At 61.5% G+C, this 16,034-nt stretch overlaps 1 protein-coding gene across 9 annotated transcripts in view; it reads right to left on the bottom strand.

Moving 5' to 3' along the window:
• The window catches only part of ATP2B4 (ATPase plasma membrane Ca2+ transporting 4), an 87,976-nt gene that overhangs the window by 38,400 nt on the left and 33,542 nt on the right, over nt 1-16,034 (bottom strand). Inside the window, exon 1 of one of the 9 annotated variants that reach the window (XM_075055500.1) lies at nt 14,238-14,306. The exons of 5 other annotated variants lie outside the window; for them this stretch is intronic. The gene's annotated coding sequence lies outside the window, so the exon portion shown is untranslated. Of the gene's footprint in view, nt 1-1,518; nt 1,721-8,777; nt 8,901-12,754; nt 13,180-14,237; nt 14,307-16,034 lie in introns of those variants that run through there. 3 more of the 9 variants (XM_075055499.1, XM_075055501.1, XM_075055497.1) reach the window with 3 other exon arrangements.

Here is a 16,034-nt window from a genome sequence, read left to right on the forward strand (position 1 = left end):
AGGCATCAGCTGGCACACACTGGACAACTCTTTACTCCAGCTCTTTTTTTTTTTTTTTTTACTCTCCAGATGAATCTGTTTTGCGATGCCCTGGTGGGGAGGTGCCCCCCTGGACCCGATCCTGGGCTTGTCTTTGTGCTCTTTTACAGCCTAGAGGAAACGAGCAAGTCCAAAGCAACATAGGGAAAGGTTTGGGATTTAGGCAACTTCAAAACTGGGGAGCAGGACTTGATGACAGAAATAAGGCAGCAAACTAGGCCTGGGGCTCTGTCTCAAACTCCTCTTGCAGCACCACCGACCTGGTGGGGCTGCTCCCCAGGATGGACATGGAGCAACGCTTGCATCCCAGCCCTGCGCTCAGACTGACCCGATCCTCCCGGTTCACGGCACACCTGAACGCCCGCCGGTCTTGGCACCGTGCTCCAGAAGGGGGATGACACCCAACGATCCCATCAGGGCGGGCAGCTGGGGGTCCCATCCCCAGGCAGATGCTCGGTCCTGGCACAGCTTCGCCTGGCTCCCACCCAGCACAGGGATGCTGGGACTCTCCCAGCCGGCCCCTGCGGAGCAGAAGTGCTGATGCAGAGTATGGCTGGGAAGAGCCGTCCGCGCTGGCTAGGTGGCTGGAGGAGAGGGCATGGGCCACGAGGACAGGATTAAACCCAAGGACTTGCAGAAAGCAGGACGGGGGGGAGCCGAGAGTCCTACCTCGAGGGACGGCTGCTCTCTGCTCCGGAGACCTTACAAGTGGTTCCCGGGGCAGAGGCACAGCCAGAGGACACTGGCACTTTGGCAGGAGCTCGGGCAGAGGCGAGCCCGACCCAGCTCACCCGCAGCCCTCGCTGCCAGCCCAGCACTGTGCTGCTCCGGGGAGCAAGGGGAGAGGCAGGGATGCTCCAGGCAGCTCAGCCCTGCCCCAGCGCATTCAGCCATCCCCACCGCTCCGGCGCCTACAAATGCCCATGGGATAGGGCAGCCCATGAGCACCGGGTGCAGGTGCTGTCCCGCAGGAGCAGGACTCGGCTCCCTGCACATCCCTCCACCTTAGGCAGACGGGGAAACTGAGGCAGCAGCACACCTGAGCACAGCATCAGCCCTCTCCCAGCCCCTGAGCAGGGAGGGGATCCCGGCAGTCCTGACTCCCACCTTTCTACATCCTATTCAGGAAGCAGAGGAACAGCTTAGCTTAAAATAAAGTAAAAACCAGCAGGCAAGAACCGACCTACAGAGCACAAGGGAGTCTCACAAGCAAAACAACACCCAGAGAACGAGAGAGCTATCAGCCAGGACACACGGGTACAGCCATGATATTTTTAGCAGTATTACACAGGGACAGGGGATTCCTACCCTGAAGATCCCCAGGGGCTTAAAATAGGTCCCGTCACTTCCTCCCAGCAGCGGCTGGGAGAAGCATCTGCTTCGTCTGGAAGCCAGGAGGAGAGGTTGAGTCCTTGGGTCTTGGGGTGCCACGGGGCACCCCGAGACCCAGGGAGGCATCTGGGTGAGCGCAGCACTAACCTTCTCTGCCAGAGCACCGTGATGAGCTGCTTCCTCCTGCCCCGCTCGGTGAAGAGAAAAAGCCCATGCAAAAAATAAAATAGCAGCAATAATAAAAAAACACCCCTCTCATTCACAGCAAGGGAAACTGAGGTAGGGGAAGCAGAGCTTGTTTGACACCACGGGGAAGTCAGCGTGCCTTGCTGGGTTGCACAGCCCGCCTGGTGAGCGTGGGGGGTCCCCCAAAGCAGGGATGCACCGGAGGGGAACCCCGGCAAGTCCAGCTGCCCCACAGCAGCAGGAATGACCCAACGCTCAGATCCTGACCCCGAGGCTGGCAGCAGCCCTGGGGACACGGTAAAGGGCTGGCGATAGAAACACCCCTCCTGCCGCTCTCGCCACGTGGATGAGGGAGACGGGATGGGTGCCCCGGGATCCAGGGGTCCAGCACCGAGAGCTCCCACCCGTCTCAGCTCCGAGGGCTCCTGTGCAGTCCCACTGTGGATCACATCCCAGACAGACAGCGTGTCAGGCAAAGAGTAACTTCACCGATCCCGGCTAGCAGGTATCCCTCGTGCCAGACCGCGCCTGTGGCAAATCCATATTTTTCCATTTAAAAGTCCAAGCAGAGGGGACTTTCCAGGCAAAGGAGAAGAGTAAGCAACCGGGGGGGGGGGGGGGGCTGTGATCCCCCTCCCTGCCCCAAAGGGTTAAAAAATAAAGCCGGCAAAAGTGTGTCTGCGATAGGAAAAACACACGCGCTCCCAGGGAGAGCGCGCCGGCTGCTCGCCGTTTCCCTTCCCGACATGCCCCGCTCCTGGGAAAGTGTAGGCTGTTTTCCATATATAACTGCAAACTGTTCCATGCAGTAAGAAGTCTAATTAAAGGGAGGGAGGGAGAGCGGGAGAGACGCAGAAGACCGAAAGGCAATATTTATACGAGGGAAGAAAGCCTGCATCCCGGGCACCAAATTAGACCCTTGCAGAGCAAAGCCCATGATATCATCGGGAGATCAAATCTGGGCAGAACAGCAGCTTTGCAGAAGAGGCAAATCAGAGCCTGGAAAATATGTACCAATAAATAAGAGGAGAGAGCCAGATGGGCCAGGAGAGCACGGGGAGGGGCAGAGGAAGGAAAAGCTAATCTGAGCCAGTTGCTGGGATAAGGCAGAGTGCCACGGGAGGGTACACATACACCCCCGGCCCCCCACAAGCCTCCCGGGGTTCCCGCTCCCTGTCCCCCACCACCCTGTGCGTCCTGCAGCTGGAAAACCAGTTATTTAAGTAAATAGCAAGAATCTGCTTGAAAAAATAAATGTTAAAGTAAAGCTGCACATGCAGGAACAGGGCTGGGGGATGTGAAATGCCAGGGAGGAGAGCGGTACGCTGGCACAGTGCAGAATCCAGCTGCCACGGCGGGTGGGGAGAGGCTGCAGGCGAAGGGGCACCCATCCCGGGCACCCACCCCATGCAAGGGGCGACCCACGCAGCACCCAGTCCTCACCCCACTTAAACACACCAGTCCTGGCTCTCTCCATCCCACATGCGGCTGCATCCCACCAGCCCAATGCCTCAGGGGCACCCCTTTCCCCAGTATCCCCAGCCCGGCCAGGGCAGGAGGGGTACAGGGGGAGGCACCCCAGGCTGGACGTGGAAAACACGCACCCGATCTGTTCTTCAAAGCCTCTTTGTTAGAGCTGCACTTCCCACAAGCGCCAGCCACAGCCCCAAGGTAATCCACAGCCAGCTAACACATTCCCGGCGTTATTAAGTCCTCTGCCTACACTAGGTGTCAATGCATTTTAAAACCGTTAACATGCTTTAATTAAGTGCCAATATATTTAAAAGTCGCCCTACCTAGGCTGAGCCCTCGCGGAGAGGCTGGCTTACCGCCTGGCCACTGGGTTTGCTGCATCGCTCGGTGCCGACAGCGCCGTCGCAGACATCCTCACGGGCACTGCACGCTCCGCTCCCAACGGCGGCTGGGGACCGATCCCTCTGCACCCCAAAAACGGACCCAACCTGCCGCTATGCCACTGCCACCCCGATCCGGCAACAGAGCCCTGGTGTGCTGGGCACCGCCGTTCCCAGCACCGCCATTCCCAGCACTACCCCGGCCCCCATCCCCACCTCCACGCAGGCACACACCCTTGCGCCCCGGGCGCCCAGCACCGTCCTGACCTGCCATCCTGTTTATGCAGCGTCTCGAACCCCACGCGCTCCCTTCCCCCTGCACTTCAGGCAACGCCCCAGAGGCTCCCAGCGGCACCAGTAACCCAGAGAAACTGGGATATCCCTTTCCTCAAGTGCCAGCGTGAAGCCGCTGGCGAGGCTCCCACCTCCCGCATCCTTCCAGGTGGGATGCTGCCCTCCAGCCCCTCCGGCGCTGACCCACGCCCCAGGCTTTGCCACCACACACATCCTTTGTGCCCATAAACCGCACCTCACCGCGCTGGGGGAGGCCAGCCTGCAGTTCGCCCCAACCCCCAGAAAACCTGCTGGTGAATCTGCAACGAGTCCTAAGCTTGCGTTGAGCTCTACTTCAAGCGGAGACACTCGCTGCAGAGCCGGGACAAGATGCAACGGGGACAAGGACACCCCGCTGCGTGGCGGGGGGGAGGGAGTCCCACCACCCAGCACCCCCACCCCACCCAGCGATGTCCCCTGCTAATGCAGAGCCAGCCCCGAAGCCCTGCAGCCTCTGCCCAGCCTCCAAGCAAGAGGAACAAACCAGCCCCGCATGGCACAGCCGAGCCCAGCACGGCCCCGGGGTCACCCGAGGTGACTGCCGGACACCAGCCACTTTGTACTGGCTGGACCTGGAGGCACAGGAGCTCTGGGAGGGTTTATAACAGGCCCTGCCTATCACCAGCATTTATACAGGTGGGTATCTAAGCACCAGCGCTAATCTGGGGATAATAGCAGCTTTAGCAGCGATAGGGCAGAGATTACTGCCGCAATCCGGGTGTTAGGGGCGTTTCGTTGGCAGTAAGCAGCGCAGCAGGCAGGCAGACAGAGCGAGGCAGAGAGGGGAATAAAGCGAGCGGCCAGCATCGCGACCAGGCTCCTGGCAGCTCCCCAGTGACACCAGAGCCCAGCACCGGGCTGGTACCGGGGTACGGGAGGCAGATGTGCTAGTCCATGGCTGGGGGATGCGCTGCCTGCGGTGAGCCTGCCCGCCATCCAGCCGGAAAAATGCAAAACCCACCTAGTGCCTGGGGTTTTGCATGGACAGGATTCCTCCTCCTCTTCCTCCTGTCCCAGGCATCCTACCCAGGATCGCCGGCATGCTGTAATCCCCCCTGCTCCCAAAGCTCTGGCTCCTCTTCTCTGTCCCCACATTTTCCTGGCTGCCCCATGCATACAGGGTAGCTGCCCGCAGTAGCAGGGTCCTTCATCATCCTCTCCATCAGCCTCCTGCACCATCCTGTGACCCCAGGCAGGGTCAGGGCAGGCGTTTTTGCTCTCTACATAACAAGGACAGTGGGAATGCAAAAAGCAAGTCTCACTGCCAGCAGAGCCTGCTTGGTTCGGGGTCCCCCAGCACCGTTCAGGGACCCCCAGCACCACCTGGGCTTGTTCTGCCCAGGGAGCACCCTGCTCCCATGCAGCCCCTCAAGGGGAGGCAGCCAGACAGGGTCCTGGAGTGAGGAGGCTGAGATCTGGGGAAGCCTCTCCCCTCCCTGCCTGCTTTTCTGGGTCCCTTCTTGGTGATGCTTTGCCCAAACCGATCACCTTGAGCGGAGATGGAGCATGGCGAGGTCTCAGAGGCTGAGAAACAGCAAGGCCAGTCTGCACAGGCAGCTGCGTCCGGGGGAGCAAGAGGAGGAAGGGAGGATCCCTCATTGTTCTTTCCAAAGGGAAAAGGGACAGTCCCCTGAATGGAAGTGCCAGGCAGGGCAGGAAACACCTCCAGCCTCCTCACTCCAGGCTGCATCTGCCCATGGAGAGCAGAGGACACCTGCATGCAGCGCAAGTGCCCCCCGTGCTGCAGAAGCATGATCCACAACATCTTGCAAGGATTTGATGCATTTCACGTTCAACTGCAGGAGCGAGAAGATCCCCCGGCTGCTGCCCTGCAGTGAAACACCCAGATGCTGTGCGGAGGGGAAGAGAAAGGAGGAAGAAGGGCCATTCCTGCACCGAGACCCGGGTAAAGGCGGTGGGGGATGCCCAAGCTGGTGCTCAGCGAGGTGAGACCAGGCGCGCAGAAGATAAGCCTGTCTGCAGATAGCAGGCACGGATGGGAAGAGATGGAAATAGTGGGAAAACAACGCCAAGAAGGGAAGCAACGAATGGAAAGAGATGAAAGGCAGCAGGTCAGGAGTTAGCACAACAGAATTTAGCAGCGGATACGGAGCCGGAGCATGATGTGGAAGGATTTTGGCTCACCACAGCTGTACCCAGGGGACCAGCTGCACCCAGCCCTCGAGCATGTGCTGGGTACCAGGGCAGCCACCTCTCCATCACCCCTGGATGAGCCTCCCCCAAAAGAGGCACCTACAGAGCAACATCTCAGCACCCCGACCCACGGCTCCAGCCTCCTTCCCCAGCAGGCAAAGCAGCCGTCTCCTTCGGGAGCCGCAATCGGCTGCATTTGGCACCCAGCACACGCCGAGTAATTCAAGCTGCCCCTGGGAAGAGCAGCCCGCGGATTTAATACTCCGCAGAGCAGACAGGCGTTTGCAAGGCCGGCTCCCGGGGGCACAGCGTATCCCCGGGGATGCTGAAGCAGGTAGCGGGATGAGGTTATACAGCTGTTTTTTTCCCCCATGGGGAGGTGAGCAGGTCTTGGCTGCTTGCTTTCTCCTTCCCCCAGGAAATCTCCTGCTCGTTTGGGAAACACCCCCAGGTGCCCTGCAGTTCTCCGGGGAGGAAACACTGCCCAAACACAATCTGTTTTGGCCCTTCCCTTCGTTTTTGGACAGTCCACTTGGGGTCAGATTTAAGAGCAATTCGTCACTTGGGAAATAACACCACTTCAGGCCTCCTCCCTCAAATAAACCTCAAAAGACATCATTTAGGTGAGCTTAATTTGGACAACTAAAAATAGCCAGCACTAGTCACACTGGAAAATGCAGGCTGCAGAGCTTCACACTTTCACAGCTCGAGCCAGGACACGAGGGTTTCTGGCTATGGGTCCCCCCAGCTCCGCAGACGTGCCCCTGGGTGAGAAGCGCAGCCCTGCTCCCACGGGGGAATGGGGTGGGCACAGCGGGACCCACCGGGGACCCATCCCTGGGCCCACCAGCACCCTGCACAGCTGTTCCAATGAAAGTTTTGGGTCCCCACACTTTCCCAAGCAGGATGCGGTGACTCACAGCCACGTCTACACCAGGACACCCAGGAAAGATCAGCCGCGCTTTCAGCTTCTCCGCAGCTAAGCCAAGTTTCTGGTCCCGGCTCCCTGCAGCTGATTCACCCCCGCTTCCCCCAGCGTCCCCAGGCAAACGCAGTCAGGCCTCTCTGCCAGATCTGCCCGCACGCGGGATAAATCCCCTGCACTGAGTAATGCGTAGAGGCGGGTTGTTATTACAGCTTTCCTCCTGTTCTGTAGCAGTGGGGCTGTCACAAGCGATGCGACCCTCGCGAGGCACAATCCAAGCCTTGCTACAGCCTGGCAGCCCATCCCACCGGCAGCTCGGGCTCCTCCACCACCAGCCTGGCATTACCGGCTGCCGGCATCACCAAACGGCCTCTGGCAGAGCCACAAATCCAGCCTGCCCTCATTTCCCTGCAATCCCCCCTCCTTGCACCAATCTCTCCCTGCTCCGGAGGCAAGAATAATATTTAACTCAGGTTCACGCTGGAGCACGAGCTCCCTCCCAGCCCGGGTCACCCCCAGGCTGTCTCCATCACAGAGGCCACGCTCGATCCGTGCTCCCACCACAGCCACGCGCCCACGGGAGAGCCCAGCGCCGGCAGAAAGCCCTTCTGGAGCGGGTGGTGCTGGGCTGGGAACCCCGGGAAAGCTCAGCACCGCGTGCTGCCGGCTGCGGCGATATGTCACAGCACGGTTTTGTACGCAGCCGGCGCCGAGGCGGCTTTCCCGGCACACGGGACCGGCGGGCAGGCTGTACAGGTGCCACGCTGATCTGGGAGCCTCACGCAGCAAACGAGACACCCTGCCCTGGATTTCGTGGCCGGCAGATCACGCCTGGAGCTGTTCTCCTCTCCTGGAGCACAGCCCGGCTCAGCCTGCAAAGCCAACGATAAGGTTGGGGCTTCAGCCCCTGCAGAAAAGAGATGAGATAGCAAGACGCTCGAGGACCAAGCCATCTTCTCGCTCGTCCTCGTGTCCCTTCGCTGCCTGCAGCAGCCACAGCCTGCGAGACAGCCACGAGCAAGAACGCAGCCCTCCCGTCTCCAGTTAAAAAGCATCCACGCAGCCTGAGATCCGCCTGCAGCAGCCGAGCGCTCGAGCAACCCCGGGTTACTTTTAAGTGGCTGGTGAGAAGGTGGGAAGAGAGAGATGAAGAGCAGGAGCACCTCGATGCCGTGCCACTAAGCCTCTGGGAGGGCCGAAGCAGAGAGAGACGAAGCATCAGCATTCCCGAGCAGGAACAAAGGGCGAGAAGAGAAAAGCCGAGGGCATGCCACGGGGCTGGCTGGGGCGATCGGCACCTCCTGGGCAAGCGAGGGGCGGAGAAGGGACAGTAAAGCTCTAGCTGTCGCAGCAGGGTCCTTAATTAGCATCTTGGGAAACCGTGCTGAAAATCAGACACCTTCTGTCCGAAATCCGAGCCCGGACCTGAAAATCTGATCACTGGATCCGATGCTCAAAGAGCAAAGGTCACATCAAGTCCCAGGCAGGCCCTGGAACCGCGGTGCAGGGCTGAGCTCCCTCGCGGTCCCCTGCAGCCCAGCTTCACCCCCTGCCCCCCCCCAGCCCCCCCGGTGGGAGCAGAGGCAGCACGGCGAGGGCCAGTGGCTTATTTTTAGCCTGGGGAAGGCAGGAGCCTGCGAGCAGCCCTCTCGGCTCTCGCCCTTGGCACGGGGCTCGCTGCTTTTACCGCTGCCACTGCTGAAGCGAGTGCCTCGGGCCTCAGCCCACCCCGCTGCCCCCCAGCTCTGCAGTGCTGGGATTCAGCCCCCCCCGCCCCGGCTGGCATCACCAACCAGCCCAATCCCTCCCCCGGCACAAATCCGTTCTCTGCCCAGGGAGGAGGAAGATGATGCTGGGATCAGCCCAAGAGCCGGCGGCTGTCGTGGCCCCGCGGCAGACGGATCCAGCTTATTTATGGCTCCTTAACGGACCGCGGCGAGTTAGGCAGGGCTGACCTTTCTGCGCCTGAGACAAAGAGGAGATGTCAGCAGCCGCGGCGGTGGAGGAGTCACAGGATCGGCGGCACAGAGCCCTCCTCTGCCAGCTGGGACAGAGCAGGAGACCGGACCTGTGCAGGGGTCTCGGGAGCAGGGAGCCAGCTGGGATCACGGGAAGCGAAGCTCGCTGGGATCCCAGCCTGGGAAAAAGGAGGGATCGGATTCCTCCCTCCCCGTCCCTGCTGGACAAACTCTTCCGGGTAGGGACTCCTACGCGCTGTACTCTGCCCAGGCACACCAGCAGCTCGCTGCTCCCCTCAAACCCCAGCTGCTTTAGCAGGGGGAAAATATAGGGATACTGCATAAAATTAAAAAAAAAAGAAAAAAAAAAGGGGGGGGGGGGATGGAGACTTGTCCCCAGCACCCCAGCGGCCGCAGCAGCGCTCGGCTCCTTTGGCTGTCGGTGCCTCGGCTCAGCCCAGCTGCCGACTCATCCCTGCCATGGAAGCGTAGAAGCTAAAGTTTCCCCGTCAGCATAAAACACAGACAACCGGCCAAACCTTCAACTTGGCTTCTGCCACCCTGGCGAGGAGTCCCCACAACGGGGACCCGCCACGTCCCAGCTCGGGTGCCCGCAGTGGGCGGTGGGGTGCAGGGGACCGGTGGTGTCCCCGTGGGCTCACCACAGACCCTTGTGCTGCGGGAAGGGAAGGGCTGGCTAAGACAAGCTCTCCTGAGCCAGCCCTTGGCACTGTCCGACGGGATGATCCTTCCCATGCCCCTTCCCTCGCTCCGAAGCGAGTTAGCCGCGGGATTTTTGGCAGCTGCACGGTGCCCCCTCCCCAGCCTGGCCCCTCCCGGTCCGTACGGCGTTTAGGAGCCTGGATGCCACGATGCAGAAGCACAGATGTCGCAGAGAGCCAGCCCAGGAGCACTCGGCATCCCCCCTCACGCCTGCGCCGGGGTCCCCACGTCCCTCTCCATCTGCCAGGGCCGCGGCGGCCCATCCACGTTTGCGAGAGCAGGGCCAGCTTTGCTGCCGAGGTAGCGTGGGCAGAGGGATGTTCCTGGCCAGGACTCCCACAGCCCCGATTCCCGATTCCCCCCAGGGTCATGTCACTGGGCATCAGCTTCCCACGTTTAAATCCAAGACCCCTCCCAGAAGCTCACAAATGCAGGAGGACACCAAACTCATCTGTTACTCAGAGAGAGCTCTCCCAGGATGTAAATTGCTTAATTAGTGCTTTAAAAGAGTCACCATCCAGGTGGGTGACACACCAGCGGGTTGTCATGTGCTCCGCACATCTCAAGCATTTGCTTTTTTCCTTTCTCTATCCAGGGCTAGCTTGCTTTTTTTTTTTTCCCCCCCTTTCCTTTTTCTAATGAATAAATAGAGGGGCAGGTTTTATAAGTCCATGGAAACTCTATTATCCCTCTGCATTAAACCCAAAAGCAACTAATTAAAACATCAAAGTCAGATGTTTCATTAGTTCGGCCTCAGAAAGCGCTGCCAGGAGGTGGCAGGGAACGTGGCTCCCACGGCCGGCTGCACCGAGGGACCCCAAGGCTGGACCCGCACCCTGAAACACGGTCCCTGTCCCAGTGTCACTGGGAAGCTCACGGGGAGCTCTGGGCTGGCCACAGCTGGACAGAGAGGGGCAGGGTGCTGTCACTCACCTGTCCCTCTCCTCCAGCCGGTCACCGCTCGTCGCAAGAGGCCTCTGCATACACTGATTTTGGGAGGTGGGAGGCTGGGGAGATGTGCACCACCCTCTCCCCATCAAAGCTGCTTCCTCCAGGAGCACGTCCATCACCAGCACCGCGGGATGGGTCCCTATTCCGTCCCGGGCACAGCACGAGGACGAGAGAGACAGGTTCAAATTCCCAGCTCGCCCAGACTCATTTATTTCCCCTTTCACGCACCGGTTCTCCACTTATGTGATAGGAAGGACATCGCTGCCTCCATCCATCCCGACCAGGAGGGCTCCAGGCAGCCAGCAGCCATCGGCCAGCATCCCTCACCCTACCGAGATCCGCTCCCAGAAGTCCCCAGCGAGACGGAGGATTTGGGGGAACACCAGAGGAGGTGGCACCACTTCGCGCCGCAGCGGCCACCTCCTCGCCTAAGGATCTGCATCCCGTTGGCACGGTCGCGCCGAGCATCGCCGCATCCCTCCCCGGGCTCCCGCTCCGCAAGCCCGGTCCCTGCCGCGACGAACGCGCCTCCGGCACGGCGGCACCCGGAGCAAAGCGGGGGTCCCCGGCACCACGGCTCGCTGGGGGTTTAATCCAGGTTTTCCTCCGGTTCCCAGAGAGCAGCGGTGATTTGCCAAGCGCACTGCGGCCTTCCCCGGCGGGGAGGGGCGCTGGGTGAGGAGGAAGCCCGAGAGCAGCCAGCCCTTCCCTGGGCCCTGCCGTTGGGGAGCAGCGGATACGGGGAGCGGCAGCCAACGGGCATCGGCAGCACGTCCCCGCTGTAGAGCTGCTGCTGCTCAGCGCTGGGCTTCCTCACGTCCCCCCCAAAAAAAAAACCCCCCGCGGGCTCCTTCCTTCCAGCGCTGCTGCAACAGGCGTGTGCAACCCACTGCGGGCAAACTCCGCTGGTGGCCTAGCCGGGGGGGGGGGGAAGCGAGGTGGGGAGAAAGAGGGGAAAAAAAAAAAAAAAAAAACCAAAAACAGAAAAAACAAACCCAAGAGAGGAGCAGAGAGCACGCAGGGAACCTGCAGCCCCTGCGAGGTGCAGGCAGGGAAGGAGCAGGCTCATCTCCCAGCGCGGGCAGCTGGGGAAGGCCTTGGGGAGGAGAGGGAACTCCAGGCACGGCTCCACCCCGGCGCTTTCTACTGCAAAACAATAGCAGAGAGGAGCAGCAGTCTCTCCCTGCTCTTACTCACCCTGCCCAAGGACCTGTGCCACCCTACGGCTCACCCTTCCCTGCCCCGTCCTCCGCACGGCGGGTCCCAGCTCCTCGGGCGCAAGGCTCCGTGACGCTCCAGTCGGCAGCGGCGCACGCTAACAGCGAGAGATCCTCCGTACGCCAAGCGCAGGGAATTCCCTCCATCATCATACCGGAAAAAAAAAAAAAAAAAAAAAACACACCACCGCCACCCAACACCACCTTTCAACCTCTCAAGCCTCTACCTGTAGCGCCTGAACCACCACCTCCCCAGCACCAGCCGGCTCCAATCCTGCAGGGAAAGAGCCAAGGCTTTGCAGAGGTCCCTGCGCGTCCCCTTGCACGAGGCTGCTCCCAGGGCAGCACCCACAGCCCCGCCGCCGGCAAGGGTGGGACGGGGATGGAGCCTGCACCCCGAGGGGCCGGGCTCTGGAGGTACCGGGAAGCCGGAGGTATGGGCAAGCTCCGTCTCGCTGCCCTGGATGCTTCCCAGCTCCGCTTGCACCATTGCACCGTCCCGGCAACCCCTCCGCCGCGCCGGTGCAGCACCAGCCTCCGCACGGGGCAGAAAACCCACGTATCCGAATCCACCGCTCCAAACAGGCTTTGGGGGTTCAAAGGGCATTTAGGTTTTGGGAGGCCTCCAAGACCACCCAGCTCCCTCCATCCAGCCTGGCAGAGCCCTCCACTATCCGGGTGGGGGGGGGCACTTGCAGCCACCCCTGACCCCACCACCCAGTCCACGCCATCCCAAGGGGACGGGTGGGATTCCCTGGAGAGGGTCACTCGAGGGGGCAGCCGGCAGGACACGGGCACAGAGCCGGGAAGGGAACCCCACGCCGCTGTGGGGTGGGGCTGGCGGAACGCGGGGGCGTCAGCTTCTCTTGCTCATGATTAAATAATTTAGGTGCGTTTCGGTGCTCAAGGAAGCGAAAGATTGAGGGCACTGTCTGGAGCCAGGCAGAGCGGCAGGCAGCCGGCGCAAACCCTAGAGCAGCCAACGGCAGAAGCATCGTGCCCGTTTTGGGGTGGGGGCACAGAACGGTGTCCCCCAGCCCCAGGACAGCTCTGGACACCTCGTGGGTAGCTCTGAGAACTCACCTCCACCCCAGCTCGCTGCCCCTGGGTGCCGGCCAGGCTGTCAGTCCACGGCTGCCCGTCCACAGACAGAAACAGGCTGCACTGGTTTGAGATTTGCAATCCAAACCCCCACCCAACCTCAGGTCTCCAGAGATAAGAGCACAATAACCTATTGTCCCTCCTCCGCTCCCTCCCCTCTCAAGATTTCGACTTGCCTCCAGCCAAGCAGAGAGGGACCACCCAGCTCTACACCCCCCCCACTGCCAGGGGCTCCCCTGGACCCCACGAGGGGCTCGACCCCTGCCCGCCCAGCCAGGCCAGGCGGCCGGAGTGGATGCTCGGAGGCTCCGGAGCCAGGGCGCAGGCAGGGCTGGGATGCAGGCAGGGCGCTGGAGGCAGAGGCAGGAGGCGGAAGAGGCTCCTGCCTGCTGGCCATGTGGGCCAGAGCCTGCCTGGTTTTCTTCTTTATATATTTATAATTTTTTTTTTCCTCCTTTTTTTTTTTATTTCCCCCCCCCTCCTGTTTTCTGCTGTGGATTTGATCAGCTGGATTGGTGCAGGCAGGAGGGGGACGTGCCTGCCCGTGGCGTGGGCAAACACCAGGCAGCCTCCCCATCCCCTGCGGTCCCAGCGCTCTGCCATCCCACCCTCCATCCCACCCCTGGCTCCGGATCCGACCCCACGCACACCCTACCCGCGTTACCCCGTTCCAGACGCACCTCAACCAGCTCCGACCAGGGAGCAGCACCCCTCCTGCCCAACGGATGGGGAAAACCACCCACGCAGCACCTTCCCCGCTCTGTCCTTGGGCTGCCGCAAGGCGCTCCCCCCCCACCACCACCCACCCACCCCCCCTCCGCCTGCGCTGCCTCTGCCCTTCCCTCCAGCACCAGTGCCAAGCTGCAGCGTGGCCTGGGATGGATGGAAGCATCGGCCAGACGGAGCCCGACCCATGGCGGTCGCATCCTGCACACCCCCCCCTCCAAACCCCTCTGCAGTGCCACAACACGCGCGACCAGGAACCCCACGCTGCCCCCCCCCCCCCCTCGCCTTCAAGGGCAAGCAACAAGTTGCAGGATAAGACCAGAACGGGTTCCCACCCACCCCAGATACTGGGGAGGGGGGGGTTACACGCCTCGTAGGACACCCCCCCCCTAAAAAAAAAACAGAGGGACCGTGGGCATCCCACCTTCAGGGACCCACCCGGCTCCACGCTGCAGCGGGACAGGGCAGCTCCGGGGTGGGGGGACACGCTATGCCGAGCCCCCCCCCCCCACCTGCTGCACCTGGGTGCAGCACCCCAGTGCACACAGCGCTGCATACTGGGAGAGACTGGGGGGGGGGGGGGAGCGCCGTTCCCACCGCCCCACCCGCGGCGGGGGCTAAGCCCCCGCCGCGGGTGGGGCGGTGGGAACGGCGCTCCCCCCCCCCCCCAGCCCCCAACACCGCAAAACCAACCCCCAAAAACCACCCCCAGGACCCCCCCCCCCCAACACACACTCACCGGTTCAACCCCCACGGCGCCCGGTTGGCGGCGGAGCCCCCGCGGCTGGCCATGGAGTGGGGGGGAGGAGGAGGAGGAGGAGGAGGAGGAAGATGGGGGGGGGGGGCAAAGAAGCGGGTCCCGGAGCTAGCGGGAGAAAATGCTTGTCATGGCAACCCGTGCCGTGCCGAGCCGAGCCGAGGAGGGCTCGCCCCAGCCCGCCGGGGGAGGGGCTCTCTTAAGGTGGCGGCCCGCCCCGGCGGCTGCTTAAGGGGGACGGCGAGGAGCGGGAGGGGGGACAGTGTGTGTGTGTGGGGGGGGGGGAATCTACCCCGGTGTATGCACCCCCGGATAGAGCTGGGACACCCCACCGAGGCAGCACTGGGCATGTACACCCAGGCAGTGCGGGACACCCCCCCCCCCCCCACCGTGGCACTGCAATGTGTGCCCACCCGGGCAGGGAGGTGCACGCACCCCCCCGTAAGCAGCGTGGACCCCAAAAAGTGAGGGTGTCTTCACGTATAAAGCCCTCCCCGCTCCAGGCGTGGGGAAGGCAGGTGGTCGGAGCGCTGTGAAGGATGGCAGAATTGGGGTTCCTCGTGGGCACCCGTGGGTTTGGCGTTCCTCGTGGGCACCGGGGTTGATCACCGGGGGCTGGCGTGTGGCCGGCGGGGTGTGCCCAGCCCTGCAAAATCACGGGGGACGGTCCTCTGACATCCCCGGAGAGTGACTGTCCCCTTGGATGACAGCATCGCTCCGGAGGGGTACGCGCGCCCCGTGAGCTGCAGAGGGTTCAGCGTAAAGAACTGCCCTTTCGCCCAGGCGGATCCGACCCTCACCCTGGTTTAGAAGCAAGCAGGGGAAAAACCTTCACTGAGAAGCGTGTGAAACGCTGCGGCCGTACCGAAAGCGCAGCGTGGCATCGGTGCAGCAACGCTGGGTGGAGGCAACCTTAAATCAGCCTTAATCCTGTCTCTATCCCCACGTTTGGGCACGCAACCCGGTTCAAGTTAAACCAGTGGAACATCTGTGCAGGCACAAGCCCTAATTAGTGCTTGTAACGTTTTTTTCCCCCCCTTGAGGGCCTGCACCTCAATAATTTTGCATTCCTGAGCAGTCCCAGGGCAACAGGGTGCTGCAGGAGGCGGGTTACGCCGGGCGAGGCGAGCCAAGCCCTGCCGCGGAGTCCCCAGCCAACGCTTTGGGCCCTTTGCTGGGGGAATTCCTACCCGGCTTGCGGGACCACTATCCGAAACGTGTGCTGGTAAAATCGCTTCCGTTCGGCTCCCAGGGAGCGGATCTGCCCGCTCGGGTGAGCTGATCGCGGTGCAGTTTTGGTGCACGGGCAGTTTTGGTCCAAGGGCAGTTATTTGAAGTCAACTGAATGACTTCAGAGCTGCCGATGTTGGACGTACTAAAGTCTCTGCATCCTTTCAGAAGTTTGCAGCACAGAAGGCATCAACCTGCTCTTGCGCTTTGCAGCGGACGGGAGGAAGGGGCCTGGGCTGGTAATTCTTTGCTCATCTTCAGTGGTGGGGTCCTTGGCATTTTCCTGGGGAGTTTGACAAGGTTATTCCTTCTTAATGTAAAAGACTCCAGCGCTGGAGACTCTCATGACAAGAGCAAACCTTGTATCTCAAAAAGCAAGCTCAGGCATCTTCCATTTCTTGGCTCCACGGCTTGCCCACTACAGAAAGTGGGAATAAACATGCGGCTTTTAGCTGATGCCTGGCTCCCCCTCCACCAAAATAAAAAGCAGGTGGCACTGACCACATCGGGTCTAGGTGATGGCCAAACAGCTTGAAAATAGATGATGGT

This window comes from Buteo buteo, chromosome 23, assembly GCF_964188355.1.
Source record: "Buteo buteo chromosome 23, bButBut1.hap1.1, whole genome shotgun sequence".
Lineage (NCBI taxonomy): Eukaryota > Metazoa > Chordata > Aves > Accipitriformes > Accipitridae > Buteo > Buteo buteo.